The sequence below is a fragment of the Pongo pygmaeus genome, chromosome 2 (assembly GCF_028885625.2).
Source record: "Pongo pygmaeus isolate AG05252 chromosome 2, NHGRI_mPonPyg2-v2.0_pri, whole genome shotgun sequence".
Taxonomy (NCBI): domain Eukaryota; kingdom Metazoa; phylum Chordata; class Mammalia; order Primates; family Hominidae; genus Pongo; species Pongo pygmaeus.
The window spans coordinates 138996983-139019422 of NC_085930.1; the positions used below are offsets into that span (position 1 = coordinate 138996983).

General features: G+C 36.5%; 1 protein-coding gene across 1 annotated transcript in view; it reads left to right on the forward strand.

Annotated features, from left to right (window-relative positions):
• Positions 1–1141: 1141 nt before the first annotated feature.
• Positions 1142–22440, forward strand: part of COL6A5 (collagen type VI alpha 5 chain) — a 148016-nt gene continuing 126717 nt past the window's right edge. Inside the window, exon 1 of the mRNA XM_054483243.1 lies at positions 1142–1432. The gene's annotated coding sequence lies outside the window, so the exon portion shown is untranslated. The remainder of the gene's footprint in view (positions 1433–22440) is intronic.

Genomic DNA, 22440 nt, shown 5'->3' on the forward strand with positions numbered 1-22440 from the left:
CCCCAGACTCTAGCTTCCTGATATTCCAGCCCATAGACTCTCTCTGTGCTTCACTCTGGTGACCAATGGAACATTTTCCGTTAAAACCTGGACAAATCTGAGACTCATTGATACCGAAGGGCAAGTCTTGGCATTCAAATCCAGGATTTCAGGATGTTCTGTGCAGAACACCCCATAACCCTGACTATTCCAAGTGAATTCAAAATAGATAAAATACTTTTTTTTTAGAAAAACCACTTTCAACTTACATCAGTTTTTTCTTATTAATGAAAAACCAAAAAAAACCAAACAAACAGTTTTTGGTTTACACATATTTGTGTTCTCTTTGTAAAAAAAAAAAAAAAAAAATTAAATAATAAAAGGAGAAAATCCCGACAGTCCTCATTACCCTTCCCTCTCTTCATTCTTCCAACCATTCTTTCTAAGACATATTTAGAAACTTCCTAGTTAACTTCAGAAGCAATCTCAGAATCGGGTTCTTGCTGAGCAAGGGTGAGCTCCCATGTCTTATGTTTCCTCTTGACCTTTTAATAAACTTTCATCAGTGTAAGTAATTGTAACATATCTCTTCACAGACAGCCTGAAGAAGCTAGCAGGCTGAAGCAATGGATTGATTGAACTTAACCACTCAAGCTAGGAGTACCTTTACTGGCAGGTGTTATACAGATATGTAATATAAAATCTCAACCTGAATACACGTCCATGCAAACCAACAAAAAATAAGCCATGCATGTAAGAATAGTCTATGCTTTCCAAGTTCTTCACTATGATCTATGTACTAAAAATCACATCTTCATTTTTGTTGCCTGCTCCATTTCCCCATCCTGCCCTTTCTAGAAGTTGCTGGATGAAACTCCTGATGCCTTTAGCATCAGGGGTGCGTTACTTTTTCTCATATAGGGCTTCCCCCAGGACTTTGCTCCTCCTTGGGCATTTTCGCTGGTTCTCTGCAGGCTGCCTCTGAGAAATTGGGGAACTTGGAGCCAAATGGCGAGTCCTCTGTCCAAGTAGTAGAAGTGACCGCAGCTCGGCTGCCAGTAAAGATTGCCCTTGGTTTCTGAGAAATTCTGACTCCCCAAGTTCATTTGGCAGCCGGTGGCTTCTCTGAAACAAAGCCAGCAAACAGCTGGAGCGTCTCTGGACACTCACATTAAAACTTGTGAAGAGTTAAAAGCCCCAGGGAAGAGCCAGGCCAAGGGCACGGGTCAGCGCCGGCTTAAAAGAGCCTCTCAGTGCACGAGGCGTTCGCTCCGGGCATCCACCTGCAGCTGTGCAGCGCGGACCAGGGCTTCCGGCGCGCGCTCCATCCAACTGCGCCGCGGGCGCCCGAGAGGCGCGCGGTTACTGTGCTCAGGCGCTTGGTGCAGCCTCTTCTGGAGAGTTGGGGGCGGTTTCCAGGGTCCGGAGTGTCCCCTGACCCCGGGAAAGCTGGGTAAGTATGGGGTGCGGGGACTTGGGGCCTGAGGCAGGCGGGGGAAGAAACCTCGGGTAGACAGGTGGATGTGAGAAGGATTCTCCTTTCTGGTGATTTGCACCTGTTGACGCCCCCAAATCTGAGCTCTAAGGAATTTTACAGATGGTTAAGACAGGTTCTGAAAGGTAGACTCAGAATTCGAAAGGACCTTAGAGCAGTGCTATCCGAAGTGTGGTGCAAGGACTAATAGCATCGCCTTCCCCTTGAAACTTGTTAGAAATGCAAATTCCTGGACCCCACCAAACCCTGTTGAACCAGAATCTCTGGGAATGGGGATAAGGAATGTGTATTTTAACAATCCTCCACGGGATTCTGATGCAGCTAAAGTTTGAGAACCACTGCCTTAGAAGTCACTTAGTCCTACATTTGAGCCCCTAACCCCAATGCAGGAACCCCCAAATAAACAGCAATGGGTGTGTAGGTAATGAGTCAAAGGCATTAGATACTGGGGTGTATTCAGTTATAAAAAGAACTTCTAAACACTCATGGTTTGTGGAAATTCTATTCTGTCCCAAACGAAACTGTGATCTTTGAGATTTCCTAAGAACAACACTCAGAGCTTCAACAACTATTTCTGAGTTTGTACTGTGTGCAAGTCTCCAGGTAAGGTTCTTTCAAAGTGCTGGAGGGAATTTTGTACTCTCAGGATCCCCAAGCTGGTAGCATGTTATTTCTCTTACCAGGATCTTCACAAGTTGTTGTAGTGCTTCATACATCATATTTATTTTGTTTTTTGGTATTCAACTGCTTGTTCTGAAATTAATCGTTGTTAACTCAGGGTGTCAGTCTAGGTATCTTGGAAAATATATATTTACTTTGTGAATTCTGAACAAAAATCCTTAAGAAAAAATTCACACTGCAAGAATTTTTTCCATTTTTTCTATTTAAGTTTACAGTGCTACAATTTACAAATCGAATAAGTAGGAATCCTGAGATTTCATATGAATTAAAGTAGAGAAGATAATTCCCAAGTTTCTAAATAACTCCTTCAGAAGAGGCAGGCTCCTCATCACTGTTCAGAACCTGAGCCATTAATCTTTGATGATGAATGAATGGTTTTGTGTTGTTATTATTATTCTCCTTTCAGTGGCTTAACTTAAAATATGAAATCTAAATCCACTGCTGACTTATTTGGAGACTCTGGAGCAAATTTATTTGCAGATATTTCTCAGTTTTCCCTTTTCTTCAATGGGTGGGTGCAGGATGTAAGGTCTTGATAGGGAACCTGCTAGCATTATCTTAAAGTAGTTCCCCGGAGGACCCTGTGTGGTTATGATATTGAACTATTATTAATATGTTAAAGCATAGAAAACATTCAATACAATGATTTTATATTTATTATATATATATTAAGTTAAAACATCTAAAAGGCTTTTTCACAGATTTCAAAAGCTAATCACCTCTCTGTTTGAAAAGAACTTTGGAAATGTCAGTAAAATTGGGAGCCATTGCTAGCGATGTTATGAGCCTGTGAAAATAAAGTTTGCCACTGTAAATATTTCCCATCTTGAATCATAGCTACATGCACAAATTGTTCATAAGTATTCAATGAGCATATGCTTAGCATCCTTCTATAATGAAGTGTAAGGCTGACACATATGTCTTGTTTGCATTGTATTTCATGTTGTGATTTTCCTTCCTCAAGTTCAAATCATCTTCCAAAAAGGAAGAATTTTCAACCCTGGAGCATATACTCAGAATCCTCCAGCTCTGAGAGTGGAGGTCACAAAGTCACTTGGAATGTGTACTTTTCTTGGTATTGCAGTTTGCTTTGATGATGCCCCTGTCAATCTTGTAGGATCTCAGATCCAGTATACACTGAGCAAGTGAAAAGTGCAAAGGAAGAGGAGCTGGGCACCGGGCAAAGTTGGGATCTAAGATAAAACGAGATGCATGCCTACTTTATGAGGAAGGGCTGACTGGTGGTGCATGTGGCAGTTGCAAACATTTTTGTTGCCCCATCAATCCCTGGTGCTTTATGGTATTTTCCTAAATTCCTCTGGCCTATTCCCTAACATGCACACAACTCACTACCCACAACCATTGCCACTTGCCATTCTCCAAGGAACCATTCTTTTTTATTTTTAATTTTACTTTAAGTTCTGAGATACATGCGCTGAACATGCAGGTTTGTTGCATAGGTATACATGTGCCATGGTGGTTTACTGCACCTATCAACCCATCATCTAGGTTTTAAGCCCCACATGCATTAGGCATTTGTCCTAATGCTCTCCCTTCCCTTTCCCCCAACTCCCCAACAGGCCCTGGTGAGTGATGTTCCCCTCCCTGTGTCCAGGTGTTCTCATTGTTCAACTCCCACTTATGAGTGACAACATGTGGTGTTTGGTTTTCTGTTCTTGTGTTAGTTTGCTGAGGATGATGGATTCTAGCTTTATCCATGTCCCTGCAAAGGACATAAACTCATTCTTTTTTATGGCTGTATAGTATTCCATGGTGTATATGTGCCACATTTTCTTTATCCAGTCTATCGTTGATGGGCATTTGAGTTGGTTCCAAGTCTTTGCTATTTGTAAATAGTGCTTCAATAAACATATGTGTGCATGTGTCTTTATAGTAGAATGATTTATAATCCTTTGGATATATACCCAGTAATGAGATCGCAGGGTCAATTGGTATTTCTGGTTCTAGATCCTTGAGGAATCACCATACTGTCTTCCACAATGGTTGAACTAATTTATACTCCCACCAACAGTGTAAAAGTGTTCCTATTTCTCCACGTCCTTTCCAGCATCTGTTGTTTCCTGACTTTTTAACAATCGCCATTCTAACTGGCATGAGATGGTATCTCATTGTGGTTTTGATTTGCATTTCTCTAATGACCAGTGATGATGAGCTTTTTTTTAATGTTTTTGGCCACATAAATATCTTCTTTTGAGAAGTGTCTGTTCATATCCTTCGCCCACTTTTTGATGGGGTTGTTTGTTTTTTTGTTGTGAATTTGTTTAAGTTCAAGGAACCATTCTTGTCCTGTATTCATGTTGCAGATTTCTAATTGCCTACCCAATGTTCTAATACTCCCTATTTGAATTATCATCCATCAAGCCACCCTTTGGGATGATACTGTAACTCAAGACTTGGTCTCTGAAAGGCCAATGTAACGTTCCACATTATTCGATTGTCCCAGGTGACACCTCAAATGTTCTCTCTCAAGATGAAATAAGTCACTTGGTTAATTAATTATTATTTTGGAATAATGGAATTAGAGTTTCAGAAAGGCACCATAGTGCAATGGAAGAACACCATCTTTGTAGAGACTGCAAGCCCTTGGGCAAGCTATGCTAACTCTTTGAGCCTTAGTTTCTTCATCTGTGGTATGGGTATAATTATAGCTAACTTATAGAATTGAAGTGAGAATTAGAGATTATTATGTAAAATGCTTTGCACATAGTGAGTATGTATTAAATGTATGCTAGTAGTTATGATTATTGTAATTTTGTAGCTAATCACCTAGGGCAGTTTTTTAACAATCAGGAAAGACAAAAATTTAAGTAAATCATAATGTAATAATCTAGTAATACATAAAAACATTGCATAAGAAGGGTCTTGCAGGACCTCTTTAATTAATAGATAAGCTAATTTATAATTTTCTTATATTTTAATCACCAATTATTTATTTACATATGAATATTGCTAAGTGCTCTAAATGTGCATTCTTGTGCATATGAAATATCTCTCTAGATTATATGAATTATGATTATATTCAGCTGCAAGTAATAGCAGACTCAAAAACAGTGGCTTAAACAAATCATACGCTAATATTTTCCTTGTGTAAAATAAGTCCACAGGTAGGCAGTACATGGTTATTAGTAGCCCAGGCTTCTTTCTACCTTTCTATTCTACCTTCTTGGCATGGAACTCCTATCTGTAAGATTGTCTTATGGTCCCCAGATGGCAGTTGGAGCTCTAAATGTTATATCTGTATTTAGTGTAGTAAGAAGAAGGAATGGGGATAGTGCAAAAATACCTACTTTCCTGCTGGGTAATCAATCTTCCGCATATATCCCATTGGCTAACCTTAGCTACAAAGAAGGTTTGGAGATGTATTTTCATAGCTGAGTACATTGCCTCATCAATCAACATAGGAGTTCTGTTAATATAGAAGGAGAGAATTGGGAGTATCAGAATGTTGGGTAGGCAACTAGAATCTGCTACATGGATGCAGGACAAGAATGGTTCTTTGCGGCACAAGACAAGGATACCCTCTCTCACCACTCCTGTTCAACATAGTGTTGGAAGTTCTAGCCAGGGCAATCAGACAAGAGAAAGAAATAAAAGGTATCCAATTAGGAAAAGAGGAAGTCAAATTGTCCCTGTTTGCAGATGACATGACTGTATATTTAGAAAACCCCATCGTCTCAGCCCAAAATCTCCTTAAGCTGATAAGCAACTTCAGCAAAGTCTCAGGATACAAAATCAATGTGCGAAAATCACAAGCATTCCTATATGCCAATAACAGACAAACAGAGAGCTAAATCATGAGTGAACTCCCATTCACAATTGCTTCAAAGAGAATAAAATACCTAGGAATCCAACTTACAAGGGATGTGAAGGACCTCTTCAAGGAGAACTATAAACCACTGCTCAACAAAATAAAAGAAGACACAAACAAATGGAAGAACATTCCACGCTCATGGATAGGAAGAATCAATATCGTGAAAATGGCCATACTGCTCAAGGTAATTTATAGATTCAATGCCATCCCCGTCAAGCTACCAATGACTTTCTTCACAGAATTGGAAAAAAACTACTTTAAGTTCATATGGAACCAAAAAAGCACCTGCATTGCCAAGACAATCTTAAGCAAAAAGAACTAAGCTGGAGGCATCATGCTACCTGACTTCAAACTATACTACAAGGCTACAGTAACCAAAACAGCATGGTACTGGTGCCAAAACAGAGATATAGACCAATGGAACAGAACAGAGGACTCAGAAATAACACCACACATCTACAACCATCTGATCTTTGACAAACCTGACAAAAACAAGCAATGGGGAAATGATTCCCTATTTAATAAATGGTGCTGGGAAAACTGGCTAGCCATATATAGAAAGCTGAAACTGGATCCATTCCTTACACCTTATACAAAAATTAATTCAAGATGGATTAAAGATTTAAATGTTAGACCTAAAACCACAAAAACCCTAGAAGAAAACCTAGGCAATACCATTCAGGACATAGGCATGGGCAAGGACTTCATGTCTAAAACACCAAAAGCAAAAGCCAAAATAGACAAATGGGATCTAATTAAACTAAAGAGCTTCTGCACATCAAAAGAAACTACCACCAGAGTGAACAGGCAACCTACAAAATGGGAGAAAATTTTTGCAATCTACCCATCTGATAAAGGGTTAATATCCAGAATCTACAAAGAACTTAAACAAATTTACAAGAAAAAAACAACCCCATCAAAAAGTGGGCAAAGTGTATGAACAGACACTTCTTAAAAGAAGACATTTATGCAGCCAACAGACGTGAAAAAAATCCTCATCATCACTGGACATCAGATAAATGCAAATCAAAACCACAATGAGATACCATCTCACGCCAGTTAGAATGGTGATCATTAAAAAGTCAGGAAACAGCAGATGCTGGAAAGGATGTGGAGAAATAGGAACACTTTTACACTGTTGGTCAGAGTGTTTATTAGTTCAACCATTGTGGAAGACAGTATGGCAATTCCTCAAGGATCTAGAACTAGAAATACCATTTGACCCAGCAGTCTCATTACTGGGTATATACCCAAAGGATTGTAAATCATTCTACTATAAAGACCCATGCACACGTATGTTTATTGTGGCACTATTCACAATAGCAAAGACTTGGAACCAACCCAATGTTCATCAGTGATAGACTGGATAAAGAAAATGTGGCACATATACACCATGGAATACTATGCAGCCATAAAAAAGGATGAGTTCATGTCCTTTGCAGGGACATGGATCAAGCTGGAATCCATCATTCTCAGCAAACTATCACAAGGACAGAAAACCAAACACCACATGTTCTCACTCATAGGTGGGAATTGAACAATGAGAACACTTGGACACAGGGAGGGGAACATCACACACTGGGGCCTGTCGGCGGGTGTGGGGCTGGGGGAGGGATAGCATTAGGAGAAATACCGAATGTAAATGACGAGTTGACAGATGCAGCAAACCACCATGGCACATATATAACTGTGTAACAAACCTGCACATTGTGTACATGTACCCTAGAACTTAAGGTATAAGAAAAAAAAGATTCTTTGGAAAATGGCAAGTGGCAATGTTTGTGGGTAGTAGGTAGTAGAGTGTGTGTGTTAGAGACTAGCAGATGGTAGAGAGAAAGTGATAATAACAAGCTTCTTGGCAACTGGATTCTTTGAGAAGTACTCTCGGTGTGAAATTAGAGTAATAATGATCTCTCTATCTAGATTTTAAAGCAGTTTACATAAATGATTATATTTCAACCCCACAGTAATCTTGAGAGTTTGTAAACAGGGTAGATGTATTTATTATCACTTCATTCATTATCAAGTTGAGGCTCAGAATGATAAACAGTTGCTCAAGACCACATACCCAGTTAGTACAGAGCTACTGTAAACCTTAGCTCTTCTGACAACTGGTGCATCTCCTTAGTAGAGAGGGGGCAAGTTGTAGAAGAAATGAGATAATGAAGATAACCATATATACTTAATTTTAACCATTGTGATATTATTTTCCAAAAATTATTTGGACAGAAGGAGATAACATAATCAAATTTTGCAAATAGCAGGGTGATGATTTAAGAGCACATCTACCTTTGTTCAAATCAGCATTTTACTACTTACTAGCTATGTGAATTTGGGCAGGGTGCTTGATATCACTTTCTTCTGTGACATTAACTAAGAGTACTTGCCTCATACAGAAATTGTAAAGATAAAAAACAAAGTATAGAGACTGGCACATAATAAGAAACATGTAAGTGTTTGCTGTTCCAAATAGACTGTAAATAAGAGAATCAAGTGAAAATTATGAAACCTAATGTTAAGATAGCTGACTGCGAAATAAATCCAGAAAAAATCGAAAGCTTTTTTATAAAGTAGCAATGAACAGTTAAAACTATAATGAGAGGAACATTTCTATTCTCAATAGCAATAAACTACAAAATAGCCAAGAACATGAATATGAAATATGTAAGAGCACTCCCTGTTGGATCTGTCTTTCCTCAACTTTATTCCTCCCACAAACACATATCCAAAGGCTACACAGAAAACCCAAAAGCACCAGTATGGGTCTGATGCAAAAATACTTCCACAAAGAAAAGAAGCATTTGTTACATGCAAAACAAAGATCAAGAATTGTTTCAGTCAACAAAACTCCAAACTCGAGGCATTAGACAACACAGTTCTGTAAATCAGGAGCTGAAAGAAATGCAAGAGAGAATGAGAAGCAAAGCCAAGGAAGTCCAGAAGGAAAATAAAACCATTACAAAACTAAAACCTAAATTAGAAGCAGCTAGATATTAGTAAATCTTGTGAAAAATAGAGTTTTGATTTAGAGGACGGCTTTGGCAAAAAATCACATAGAATGCTGACTACAAAGAAAAGAGAGAGAAGTGGTAAGAAAGTATAATAATAATGAAAAACAGACAACAGAAAAACAGCAAAGGGCTAAGTAAAATTTCTGAAAAAAAAAAAGAACAAAAGGAACTGAAAGTAAATATAAAACATTTATTTCTTTGATCTCAAACTATTAGTAATTTCAAGATGCACCGCCAATTTAAAAATTAATTTTGGAGGAATAGAAGAAAACCATAACATATTAAATGAATATGTCACTTACATTTATAGTTGAAAAAGATTAAAATGTGAAAAAGATGCATCTTTTAATTAAATAAATGTAGAATTAGATGAAAGCCTTCCCAAAGTAAAAGAACATCTGAATTCACAGATCAAAAGTCTCACCATGTTCTGGATAAGGGAAGAAAAGAAAGAGAGAAGTAGAGAAAGCAAGAAAAGCAAGCAAGCAAGAAAGAAAAGAAAAGAAAATAACAAAAAAAAAGAAAAGAAGAAAGAGAAAGAAAGGGGAAGGAAAGAAGGAAAGAAGGAAGGAAGGAAGATTAACATGATGATATTTAAGGATAAAGGATAAAATATCCAAGCAGGAAAAGAAAAAATAAATTATGCTAGCTGCATAAATTATCTCAGCAACATCAGATTCCAGAAGAGAATGAAAGTGGGTTCCAATTAATATAAGAACCTTAGCGAGAAAAGGAAATGAATGGGACCCAAGATTTCTATAGCCACATTCTATATGTGGCTCGTGTTATATTTCTATTAAACAGCAGTGATTTAGATTGCTCTAGACAGCAAGTTGAAAAAATGTCAAATACATCATTGGGTATGCAAAACCTCACTATGTAGAACCCAATCCCTTCTTACTCAAAGTGTTTTCTGAGAACCAACATTCTTTAGGGGCTTATTAAAAATGCAGAACTCAGGGCTCACTCCAAAGCTGCTAAATCAGAGTCTACATTTTAATAAGATGCCCAGATAATTCATACGCACGTTAAAGCTTGAGAAACACTTTCTTAATTAACCACTTCCTAAAAGAGTCACTTCGTAGAAGTACTACTTGAAGAGTCATCTAGCCCAGAGCTTCACAGCTGGTGTGCTTTGTAAGAACTGTGATAGGCTGAGACATTGATCTCTTTAGCCTGGGACTCTGGGATGGAAGGCCATGGGCTAAGGACTGAATAATATTGTAATTTCTTGTGTGTTCCACGATCTATAGCTGTGCTATCCAGTGTGGTAGCCACTCACTGTATTGGCTACTGACCATTTGAAATGTAGCTAGACTGAGTTGAGATGTGCTACAGAAGTAAAATACACAGCAGATTTTGAGGACTCAGTATTAAAAAAAGTAAAATATCTCATTAATAATTTTATATTGGTTATACATAGAAATTGTAATACTTTAGATATATTGGGTTAAGTAAAATATATTATTTAATTAATTTCACCTTTTTTTTTTTACTTTTGTTAATGTGCTACCAAAAAAATTAAAATTACATACACAGTTTGCATTGTGTTTCTATCCAATAGTGCTGATGTGGATTGCTTTACATGGCAAAAAGAAGAATCAAAATTAAAAACCTATAATAGATACAAACTGGGAGTGCACATTCTATTTAAATTTTAAAATAAACTTGAAATAACTGTGGTATTATAATCACAAAGCAAGAATTACACTTCTTGAAAGAAAAGCTACGATATAAAAATCCCTAAAGTTTAAAAGATAATTTAATGATAATAGATTGAGAGATTCCTCTTGCCCCTATAAAACACAAACAAAAAATTAAAGAAGAGAAAGGAAATGTAAGCAGACTAATTTTATCTTTCATAGGTGGAAGTTATCAATATTATTTTACTTCTAAAGTTGATGAATTTGGAAATAGAAGTTAAAACATTTTATTTATAAATTATTTTACCAGTTTACCCTAAGTGAAAATTAGAGATATATAAACCTCTCAAATACTTAGGGTAAACTAGTAAAATTGTACACACACACACACACACACACACAAACACACACACACTTAGGGTAAACTAGTAAAATAAAAAATATATATACCCACACACATAAAGTTAATGATTAATGAAAGGGAAATAGAAAATGAATGGAAACGTGATAAGGCAAAATAAATGAAACAAAACAAATCGTAGTGGAAAGTAAAGATGACAGACATAAGCCCAAACATATATTTTATAATATAAAATAAAAAGAGTTTAAGTCCTTACTTGAAAAAAAAGAATCACAGATCTGATCAAAAAGCTGAATCCAGCCACACACTGTCTACCATAGATACAACCAAAACAAAAGAGATTTGATAATTGACATTAAGTTGCTTATAAAAGACATACTACCCAAGAGGAAGCAGAGTTTATGATGTTATATCAGAAAATGTCGAGGTCAATAAAAACTATATTAAATTGAGGTGTAGTGCATACTTTTTTCTACCCTCTCTTCCTTTTTTTGCATCTTCTTTTTTTCAACCAAGATTTATGAAGTTTTAACTATTGACCAGGTACCGACAGAGATTGAGGATACAACAGTGGGCCAAAGCAGACAGTGAAGGCGCGAGCGATAATCAAAAGTCAGATAATCATGGTAAACAAGTTATGAATATGTTCCACATTGAAGAGATAACTGTCATAAACCTTATGAAATAACTAGCATGGTGTAGAAATGCATAAAGCAGAAACTGCAGGAAATAAGAGAATTGATGAAAATATAGTCGTAGGGGAAATGTTGAGACACTCATATTAGTCCTTGAGAGTTAAGATAGGCAAAAATAAATAAAGATGAACTAATAGACTAATAATGAACTCTATCATCAGGAGCAAATATTGTTTCTTTTCTAGCATTTATTAAGCATTTCAAAAACTAAGCATTATATTAGGTCAGTACAAAAGTAATTGTGGTTTTGCCATTAAAAGTGAAAGTAATAGCAAAAACCTCAATTACTTTTGCATCGATCTAATATATACTAGGTTATATATAGGGGAAACTTTGACATATTCCAGAAAAGAGTACAGACTACATTCTCTAACCACAATGCATTAAAACCAAAAGTAACTAATAAAAGAGCTACATTCACACTGAAAAATAAAACAACCCCAATAAAACAACCAAATCAAAATGGAAAATCTCTTGATTTTCAATTGAAGAAATTGAAAATGCAGTCACTTGAAAAATTTCAAACCGTAACTGAGGAATATCTGGCCTGTAGTAATGATGAGCAGGCCTGCGTATCAAAGCTGATGCTGTACTCAGGAAAATGCGTTGACTCAAAAAGTTCTTATTACCACATAGGAAAGAATAGAAGTGGATTAATCATTCAATTCAACAAGTTGGGGGAAAGCAAAACAAACCTATGTAAAATAGAATGAAGTAAAAATAAACTCAGAAAATTGAGAATTAAGACAAAGAATACCAATGGAATTGATTAGTAAATGAAAAATGTCTTTTGGGAAAACTCACAGTAAACAGTATAATTTACTAGTTACCATAATCCAGACAAAAAGTAAGAATGAAAACAAATGTATTCTCTATGAATGAGAAATTAGACATAACCCTAGAGAGTAGAAAACAAGGGGGAAAATTTATTTGACTTTACAATAAACAATTTGAAACCAGGATGAAATGGAAAATGATAGGAGGGCACATGAATGATAACTGCAAAATCTAACTAAAGAAGCAACAGAAAATCTAAGTGGCCGGTAACCTGGAAGGAACTGAGAATTGCTGAAAGCTGACACTTTTGACCTTGTCAGTATGTGGGTAATTCCTTTCAAAACTCCCAATAACTGGCAATTGCGTTGTCACTTAAAATGTTTAGAACAAAGAGAAAGAAGAAAAGCTTCCAGATCATTTTTATGAATCCAACATGATTGATACCTGGCAAAGATAGCTCACGCACACAAAAATAATAGGCATTCTCACCTTTGAACAATAATGCAAAATTCCTGAATCAAATATTAGCAAGTAAAATTCAACAGCACATAAAAGGAAATGTAGGATAATGAAGTGGAATTTATTTTAGAAAAGCAAAAAAATCATTCAATATTAATAACTATTCACTCATATTTTGTAAATAAAGTTCAATATATGGTTATATTTGAAAAGAAAAAGCAATGTGATCATTGTAGTAGGTGCTGAAAACGTATTCGGTAAGGTAAAATTTAGCAGCCATTCTTGATTTTCTCAAATCTTAGGTTAAAATAAGAAGAAATATTTTAACATAATTAGAAATATATATTATAAAAAATATATATTATAAACCAACTGCCATCATAACATGTGTAATGAAGAAAACACTTAAAATATTACTATTAACTGGCCAAGCATGGTGGCTCATGCCTGTAATCCCAGCACTTTGGGAGGCCGAGGCGGGCGGATCACGAGGTCAGGTGACCGAGACCGTCCTGGCTAACATGGTGAAACCCCGTCTCTACTAAAAATACAAAAAATTAGCTGGGTGTGGTGGCGGGCACCTATAGTCCCAGCTACTCGGGAGGCTGAGGCAGGCGAATGGCGTGAACCTGGGAGGCGGAGCTTGCAGCGAGCCGAGATCACACCACTGCACTCCAGCCTGGGTGACAGAGCAAGACTCCATCTCAAAAAAAAAAAAAAAAATTACCATTAAGTTAGGAACATTATCAACACCACTCTTTAACGTTGTTGAAGTTCTGGTCAATGTAATAATATAAGGTATTACATTGAGAAAGGAGAAGGCAAAATTATTGTTATTTTTATTTAAAATGAGAATATACTGGAAAAGTCTAAGCAAGCCAACAAGAAAGTTCAGCAAAGTGGTCAATATAAATAATTTAGTAACATGAGTAAGAGAAAAGATTCAATTTACAATAGCAACAAATATAAAACATCTAGGACTGTGTATATTCATAATATATCAAGAGCACATAAAAATAAATACAAAGACAAGCACTCACAGGTAAAATGGTCAAAAATCTTAAGTGTACAGTTCATAGAAAAATACCTTTCCCAATCTCACTAGTAATTATAGAAATGCAAATTCAAAGAGCCATGTGGTAATGTGGAATTTCTTTCCCCTCAATCAGGATTCCAAAACTTCAAAAGTATGCTGTGAGAGTGTGGGGAAATAAGGACTTCCATATGTTCCCGAGGGAAAATATGATTTGGCATACCTTTTTGCTGCAGTTGTCTAATATTGGCCATAATTTTAGATATACATTCCTTTTGACCCCAAATTTCCATTCCTAGTAAGTGATCCTTTAGAAATATAATACTTCTTCCACTGTGCGATGTTGTTTATTGCAACATTGTTTGGAATTGTGAAAAAGTTGGAAACAATCTAAATATCTATTTATAAAGAATTGGTTAAATAAACATTGATATAAAGGAGTACTATGCAGCTGTTAAGATGAATGAAGTAGATACAAGAGTGATAGTAAAAATAGTCAACAATGAGTAGGCATTGACTAATCAGAATGGATGTTGATTTCAACTAGTATGGTCAATCCAGTCTGTGACAATTTTTAAGGACTTTCAAATGGTTAAATACATATAGAAATAGATTCACAGTTAATATGATTATTAATACAGTATAAATGAGGTAGGTACATTTAGGAAGAATATTTGAGCCATCAATTGTTTTTAAAATTTAAGAAACAATGCCAGGCAGAATAATAGAGATTATATAATAATACTAAACATGTATAATTGTTTTGTGCAGGTTTAACAACTTGCCACCTAATAAAGTTTTGTTGGAGTACAGCCATGCAGGGCCAATTTATCCACTAGGCACAGTTTTCTAGAAGCCTATGAAATGTTTAATTTAAAAAAAATTAGAAGAAAAATGAATATTTAGGTCAAAAATTGTTCAATTTTTTCTCACACAAGGAAAAAAATGTAATTTTTAGGACTCATAAGTCTATTAAATTTTGCCTAAAACAGAAATAAATTAAATTTTAAAGTGCTTAAAGTTATATCAAAAATAATTTTTAATTTATTTTATTATGGTAAGAGAATCCTATAAAGCAAAAATGTATAGGACCCACAGCAAAAATAATTTTTTAATTCATTTTATTATGAGAGGATCCCATAAGGCAAAAGTGTGTAGGACCCGCAGAAGTCATAGGTGGTTCGGCAGTCATGCTTGTTTGTTTACATATTTTCTGTGGCTGCTTTTGGAAGGGCAAAATTGAGTAGTATATTTGTCCTGGAGATGGTCCGGCCTACAAAGCCTGAAATATTTACTTACTTCTTCTTTACAGAAAAGTTTAGCTTAGTATATTAGCACTCATGATATTACAGAAAGTTATCTTTATGAACTGGATTTTATTTTTAGTTATTTACTTCTCCCTAGACCATTAATTTTCAGGAAAAATTCTACTTTTGAATTGTTCACAATTCATGACCGTTTGTTATGGGGGAATGACAACTACATCAGCTCAAAATTTTAAGACAAGGAAAATTACCAAATAACCAATATTTATATTAAATCATTTTCATACCAAACACCAGAAAGAATATAAAGAGAATGAAGAAAAAAAGGAAGTTTTACGGGAAAAATCCCCAATAGATCTCCAAATAACATGCTCTTCCTAAACATCAACTGCAAACGAGCATCTGCTTAGTGTGGCGTAAATGTAATGCAGTGGCTTCAAGAACAATCCAGCAGGTACCAGTGCTGAGAATATTGTTCCTGTACTCTAATGCCAATTTTTAATAATTTTGCTATTAAAGTTTTAATTAAATGATAATAATTTACACATTTGGGGTAAAACTTCTGATTTATTCTTGGATTCTTCAAATTCATATTATGAGGGGGATATTTAAGCTTAGGCCTGTTTTGATCATATATTGATTTTAAGATGCAGACAGCATTCGACTAATGTAGATTATGATTCATTTATGCAGAGGGAAACCTTCTGGAAGAATACATCCAAATCAGTAGGAGTTTTATTAGGTCTCTAGGGAATGGGAATGTGTATCATTTGTGGTGAAAGTAGTCCATGCAGCCACGAAGGTGAAGATTGTTACTGACATTGATTAACATTGCTTGCTCATTGGGGATAATAAAGCAGGCCAAGTTTGTTTTGTTATTATTTTTAAAGGCTCTGTGCACACCTTTATTGCTAGTCCAGACTACTACCACAGCCCTTCGTTTGTTATAGCATTCTTATGATAAAATAATTCATCATCCAAACTGTGCACTTAACAAAATCAACCCTTTTGAGATATAATTTATATCTAATATAATGCGTCAATTTTAAGTGTACTATTAGAACTGTTTGGCAAATGCATATTTCCATGTAACCATAATCAGTATAGAGAGCATTTCCTAATCCCAAAAAGTCTCTCATGCCCAAACTGACGTTCTATTTAAGTTCACAGGAAAATTGAGCAACAAGTACAAAGTTCCTATATGCCCTCCTACCCCCAAACACACGAGGCCTCCTCTGCTATCAATATCCTGCACCAACGTGGTACATTTATTACAGTCGATGAACCTACATTGACACATCATTATCATCCAAAGTCCAAGGGAGTTTATGTTAGGGTTCACTCTTGGGAATGTTCATTTGATGAATTTTGGCAAATGTATAATGACATGTATCCATTATGATAGGATCAGACAATAGTTTTTAAAAATCGTCTGTGCTCCACTTGTTCATTCCTCCATACCTCCTAACCACTGACAGCCACAAATCTTTTTACTGTCTTTATAGTTTTACCCTTTCCAGAATGTCATACAGTTGTAAAAATACAGTATATAGCCTTTTCAGATTGGCTTCTTTCGTTTATTAATATGTATTTAAGGTTCATGTCTCTTAATGGCTTGATAGTATATTTCATTTTAGTCCTAAATAATCTATTGGCCTGAATATACCATAGTTTATCTGTTCACCAACTAAAAGTCATATTGTTTGCTTCCAAGTTTTGGCAATTATCAATAAGGCTGAACATCCACGTGTAGTTTTTTGTATGGATGTAAGTTTTCAACTCATTTGGGTAAATACCAGGAAGCATGATTGCTGGATTGTATGGGATGAATATGTTTAGTTTTGTAAGAAACTATTGAATTGTCTCCAAAGTGGCTGTGCCATTTTGCATTAATCCCTGTCAGCAGTAAATGAGAGTTCCTATTGTTTCACATTCTTGCCAGCATTTGGTTTTGTCAGTGTTTTGGATTTTCACCATACTAATGGGCGTGTAGTAGCATCTTACTCTTTTAATTTGCAATTCCGTAATGATATATGATGTTAACCGTCTTTTCATATGCTTATTAGCCATCTGCATGTCTTCTTCGATGGGAAGTCTGTTCAGATATTTTACCCAATTTAAAATTGGCTTGTTTTCTTATTGTTGAGTTTTCAGAGTTCTTGGTATATTTTGGGTAATAGTCCTTTATTGGATATGTCTTTTGCAAACCTTCCCCTGCCTACCAATCTGTGGCTTGTTTTCTCATTTTGTTGACAGTGCCCTTCATAAAGCATGACATTTTAATGTTAATGAAGTGCAGTTCATTAATTATTTTTTTCATGGATCTTGTCTTTGGTGTTGTATTTCACAAGTCATTGCCAAACCCAATGTCATCTATGTTATATTCTAGGAGCTTATGGTTTTGCATTTTGCATTTAGGTCTGTGACCCATTTTGAGATAATTTTTGGGAAGGGTGTAAGGTTTCTTTCTCTCTCTCTCTCTGTCTCTGTCTCTGTCTCTCTTTCTCTCCATATATATATGTAGATATATATATATTTTTGCATGTGGATGTCTGGTTGTTTCAGCACTGTTTGTTGAAAAAACTGTTTTTGCTCCATTGTATAGCATTTGCCACTTTGTCAAAGACCAGTTGACTGTATTTGTGCAGGTCTATTTCTGGGCTCTCAGTCTGTTCCATTGATTTGTCTATTCTTTCACCAGTACTACACTGTCTTGATTACTGTAGCTTTACAGAAGGTCTTGAAGTCAGGAAGTGTCAGTCCTCCAACTTTGTTCTTCTCCTTTAAAATTGTATTGTTTATTCTGAGTCTTTTGCCTCTTCATATAAACTTTAGAATCAGTTTGTCAATATCAAAATAACTTGCTGACATTGATTGGGATTGTGTTAAATCTGCAGATCAATTTGGGAAGAACTGACATCTTGACAGTACTGAGTCTTTCTATCCATGAACATGGAATATCTCTAATGCCCCTCTTTATCTCTGATAACTTTCCTTGCTCTGAAGTTTTCTCTGTCTGAAATTAATATGGTTACTCCTGCTTTCTTTTAATTAGCATTAGCATGGTATATCTTTCTCTATCCAATTTCTTTTAATCTACATTTATCTATATTTAAACAGGTTCCTCGAAGAGAACATATATTCAATTTGTTTTAATTTCTGACAATCTCTTTTAGTTGTGCATTTAAACCATTATAGTGATTATTGATATAGATGCATTAATATCTACCATATTTGTTACTATATTCTATTTGTTGCCTTTGTTTTTTGTTCCAATTTTGTCTTCTACTCTTTCCTGTTTTTTGTGGTTTTAGTTGAGCATTTTAGGATTCAATTCTCTCTCCTTACTTAGCATATCAGTTATACTTCATTCTTTAGTGGTTGCTCTAGAGTTTGCATTTATAACTAATCCAAGTATACTTTCAAATATCACTATACTGCTTCACAGGTAGTGCAAATAACTTATAATAACAAAATAATTCAAATTCCCCCTTCCTCATCCTGTAAATAGGACTTTAATGATGTAGTGGCAGATTTAGTGGTAAGGTATGGAGTGAGAAGAAGCATTCTATAGTTCTCTGATTAGGTGTCAGTCCTTTAGTGAGCCTGTGTTCCCGAGCTATGAACTTTACAAATGCCTCTCATTCTCTCTTCCACCAGTCTTGGGAGGGACAGGATGGTGTAATGGGGACTAGAGTTGGGTATTTCCTTTCGTCTAGGCCAGCTAGATTCTGATAAAATCCCAGCAGGTTGGGTTCTGATGAAATAGTTTCTCTTGAGAACATGCCTTGTTAAGAAGAACAGTGTGCTGTGGTGTATTTAAAAATGGTTTCTATTCCCCTCACCCTGCTGAATAATGAGGAATTTTTTCTTTTATCTTTACTGTGAGAGTTTGATAGAGCTCCCTGAGGTAAAACTTAACAAAAGTGTGGGTGCCACTGTAACACTTGCTTTTCTGGAATTTTTAACTATTAGGCTTGTCCACATTGAATCTCCAGCCATTTTTCAATTACACTTCAAGTTTTCCTACCCCAGCACTGGTTCCTGCAAAAGTTTCAGCTCATGAGTTTCTGCTCCAATAAATTGTACTTGTGATTTTCTGTATCCTCCTGTCTGTCTCTTTAATTTTGGGGCAGTGGTTTTCCCTGTGACAAAGAAAAATTGTTACTTTTCAGTTTGCTTAATTTTTTACTTGTTTTTAGGATGGAGTGACAACTTACTTCCAAGCTACCACATAACAAACTAGAAACCATAGTCCCAGGGCAATTTTAAGAGATAACTAAGGTGCTATTAATCATTGCACTGGGACCACAGTCATAAATTGGCACTGTCCTGGGAAGCCACATATTATATTTGTGATTTTTTTCTCAAATTTTACTTCAGAAAAATAATTTCTAATTTAAGAATGAACCAAAAATATCCTCGAACCCACGTCTTAGAAATAAATGCATATGACATTTTAAAAAATTGGGATCATACTCTGCATAACCATTTCTGCATTTACCCCTAACCTACTATATCCTTTAAGTTAACAAGTATTTACTTGCTTTGCATTGTATTAGGACAACCCCAAAGTAGAAGAAAACATGGTCCCTTCTCTCAAAAGTTTCAGTGGAGATAGCACTACCAAACATATACACACAAATAAACAGTACAGCTAAATACGGTATACATCTCAGCTGTTAAAAAATGGTGATGTAGACTGAGTGTTTGGGGCAGATGGAAACATGGAGGATTAGATAGAGGCTGGAGTAGTCAGAGAGCAGGCAGGTTCTGAAGTATAATTAGGATTTGAATTTGCACTTAAGAAAAGTGCAAAGTCCTTCAGCCTTGAAGCAGAGGGAAAAACGATGTGGATACTATGGTGCCTGGTCAGGTGCAAAGGGACTAGGAATTCGAGATCTCTCCAGTGAGTCTTGTTCTGCAAAGTTGCAGCAGGAAAGAACCATCAGTAGAGGCCCTAATATTGGATATCCCAGCAGGTCTGGTATTTTCAAAGGTTGTCAATTGAATTCTGGTCAGGATTCTTTTTGCTCATGTATTAGTAAAACCCAACTCAAACTAGCTCAAACACAAAGTAGAATTTATTGAATGAGACATCTGAAAAGTTGAGGGATTGATCAGGCTGATCAAGGTGCTCAGTTGATGTCATCAAAGATACATCTCTCTTGATCTTGGGATTCTTCTTCAAGGTGGCAAAACCTGTATATTGGCTGATGCTCCCTGACTTTGATGGTGTAGGTCAGGTGCTCATTGTTGGATCAATCACAGTGACTGTAGCAATGCTAGCCTAAGCCAGGTATACTTTCCTGGAGTAGGAGTGAGGTCAAGATTTCAGCAACTACATGGTTTGAAAGTGGGGAAAGAGAATCCTCAGAAGGAGTAATGAACGTTGGGCAGACAAAATCAACAGATGTCTCCTTTAAGATGTTTTGTTTTGTTTTGTTTTGAGACGGAGTCTCGCTCTGTCACCCAGGCTGGAGAGCAGTGGCGCGATCTCGGCTCACTGCAAGCTCCGCCTCCCGGGTTCACGCCATTCTCCTGCCTCAGCCTCCCGAGTAGCTGGGACTACAGGGGCCCGCTACTACACCTGGCTAATTTTTTTTGTATTTTTAGTAGAGACGGGGTTTCACCATGTTAGCCAGGATGGTCTCAATCTCCTGACCTCGTGATCCGCCCGTCTCGGCCTCCCAAAGTGCTGGGATTACAGGCGTGAGCCACCACGCCCGGCCTAAGATGTTTTATGTACATGGTCTCATGTAAACTTCTCAACAACACAATGTTATAGCTATTATTGACCACAACTTACAGATAAAGACATTGAGGCCCAGATTTTCTCTCTGGGACTGTACCTCTGTGTTTTCTATAGAGAGCTTGCTTACACCATTCAGGATGGCCTAACTTAGTGGTCATCAACCTTGGCTGAACATTGGAATCACCAGGAGTGTTTAAAAAAATCCCAGTGTTCAGACCATGCCCCTGACCAATTGAGTCAGAAACTCTGGGAGTGGGACCTGGCATCAGTAGTTTTAATAGCTCTCTAGTGTGCAGCCAAAATTGAGAATCACCAGCGCACAGCCTGTTCTTTCTTAAGAAAGTAATAATGAGAAGAGCGAGCCAAGCCACATTTTGTTTTCTCAGCCACAACCCTAATAATGAGGCACGCAACCAGACCCCATAAGGGTCCTAGAGCAGGAAAGCAGGCTACTGAAACTATGGGTAGTAATGCTGCTGATTTGGGGCCTTCATGATTTGGATGGCAGCTGTGGTCCAATGTCATTTATTTCCATGTGGATATAATAGGCCTTACGAAGTTGTCACAAATAGAAGGATTAGTAACATAAGCAAGACATTCTTCTATCTAGGGATGTTTATTTTTTAAAATCTGGTGTATAAGAAGCTTATGGGTTAGATACTTGAACAGTAATTAATAATACTTGAAGCAAAATTCTGATGCCTGGGCTCCGATAGAGGGGGCTTCTGTATCTATCAGTGTGGTTTTTGCCAACGCTCTTGCAAGAAGGGTGACGTCTTGCCCTTCTGAGAGGCCCACACCTTGTAGGGCTGGACCTGCTCACTCATTTTATGCCTTTGGTTGAGCCCATGTTCCCAGACGGCCTGTACTCTAATTTACAAAGTGAGATCATTCTATCGCTCAAGTCCAACCCTCTTGTTTTATAGATTATAGAAGCAAGTCCCAGAGAGGAGCTCATGGTTTGAATTATGAGTTCTGATTCCTTGATATTCTTTCCACAATGCCTGATCAAAGTTGTAGAAGTCTTTAGAGTATATCAAGGGCTTTTGTATATTTCCTTTTGATGCCTTTTTATAAATTATACTCTGAAGTGCTGTATTTTATTCTTTAAACTGCATTCTAACTGTTCTTTACAATTTATTCTGAAACATCATGTTCATTTATTCTTTTAACAAATATTCACTATGCACCTACTATGGGGTAGGCATTGAAGTAAATGCCATAGACAGTTATTGTATGATAGAGCCTGCAGTGACATTTTAGTCAAAACCAATAGGTTTATGACCTTTACTGACCTTACAAAATAACCCCTATAGTTATTAGAGGGCTAATGTTTGTGGCTTTCTATATTTCATCTTTTCATGCCACTGTCCTGGCTCCCCAAATAGATTGTGTGCTCTTGGGGGAAGAATTTTATGTGTTTTACTCTGTGTCCAAAGCCTATTTCAGTTCCA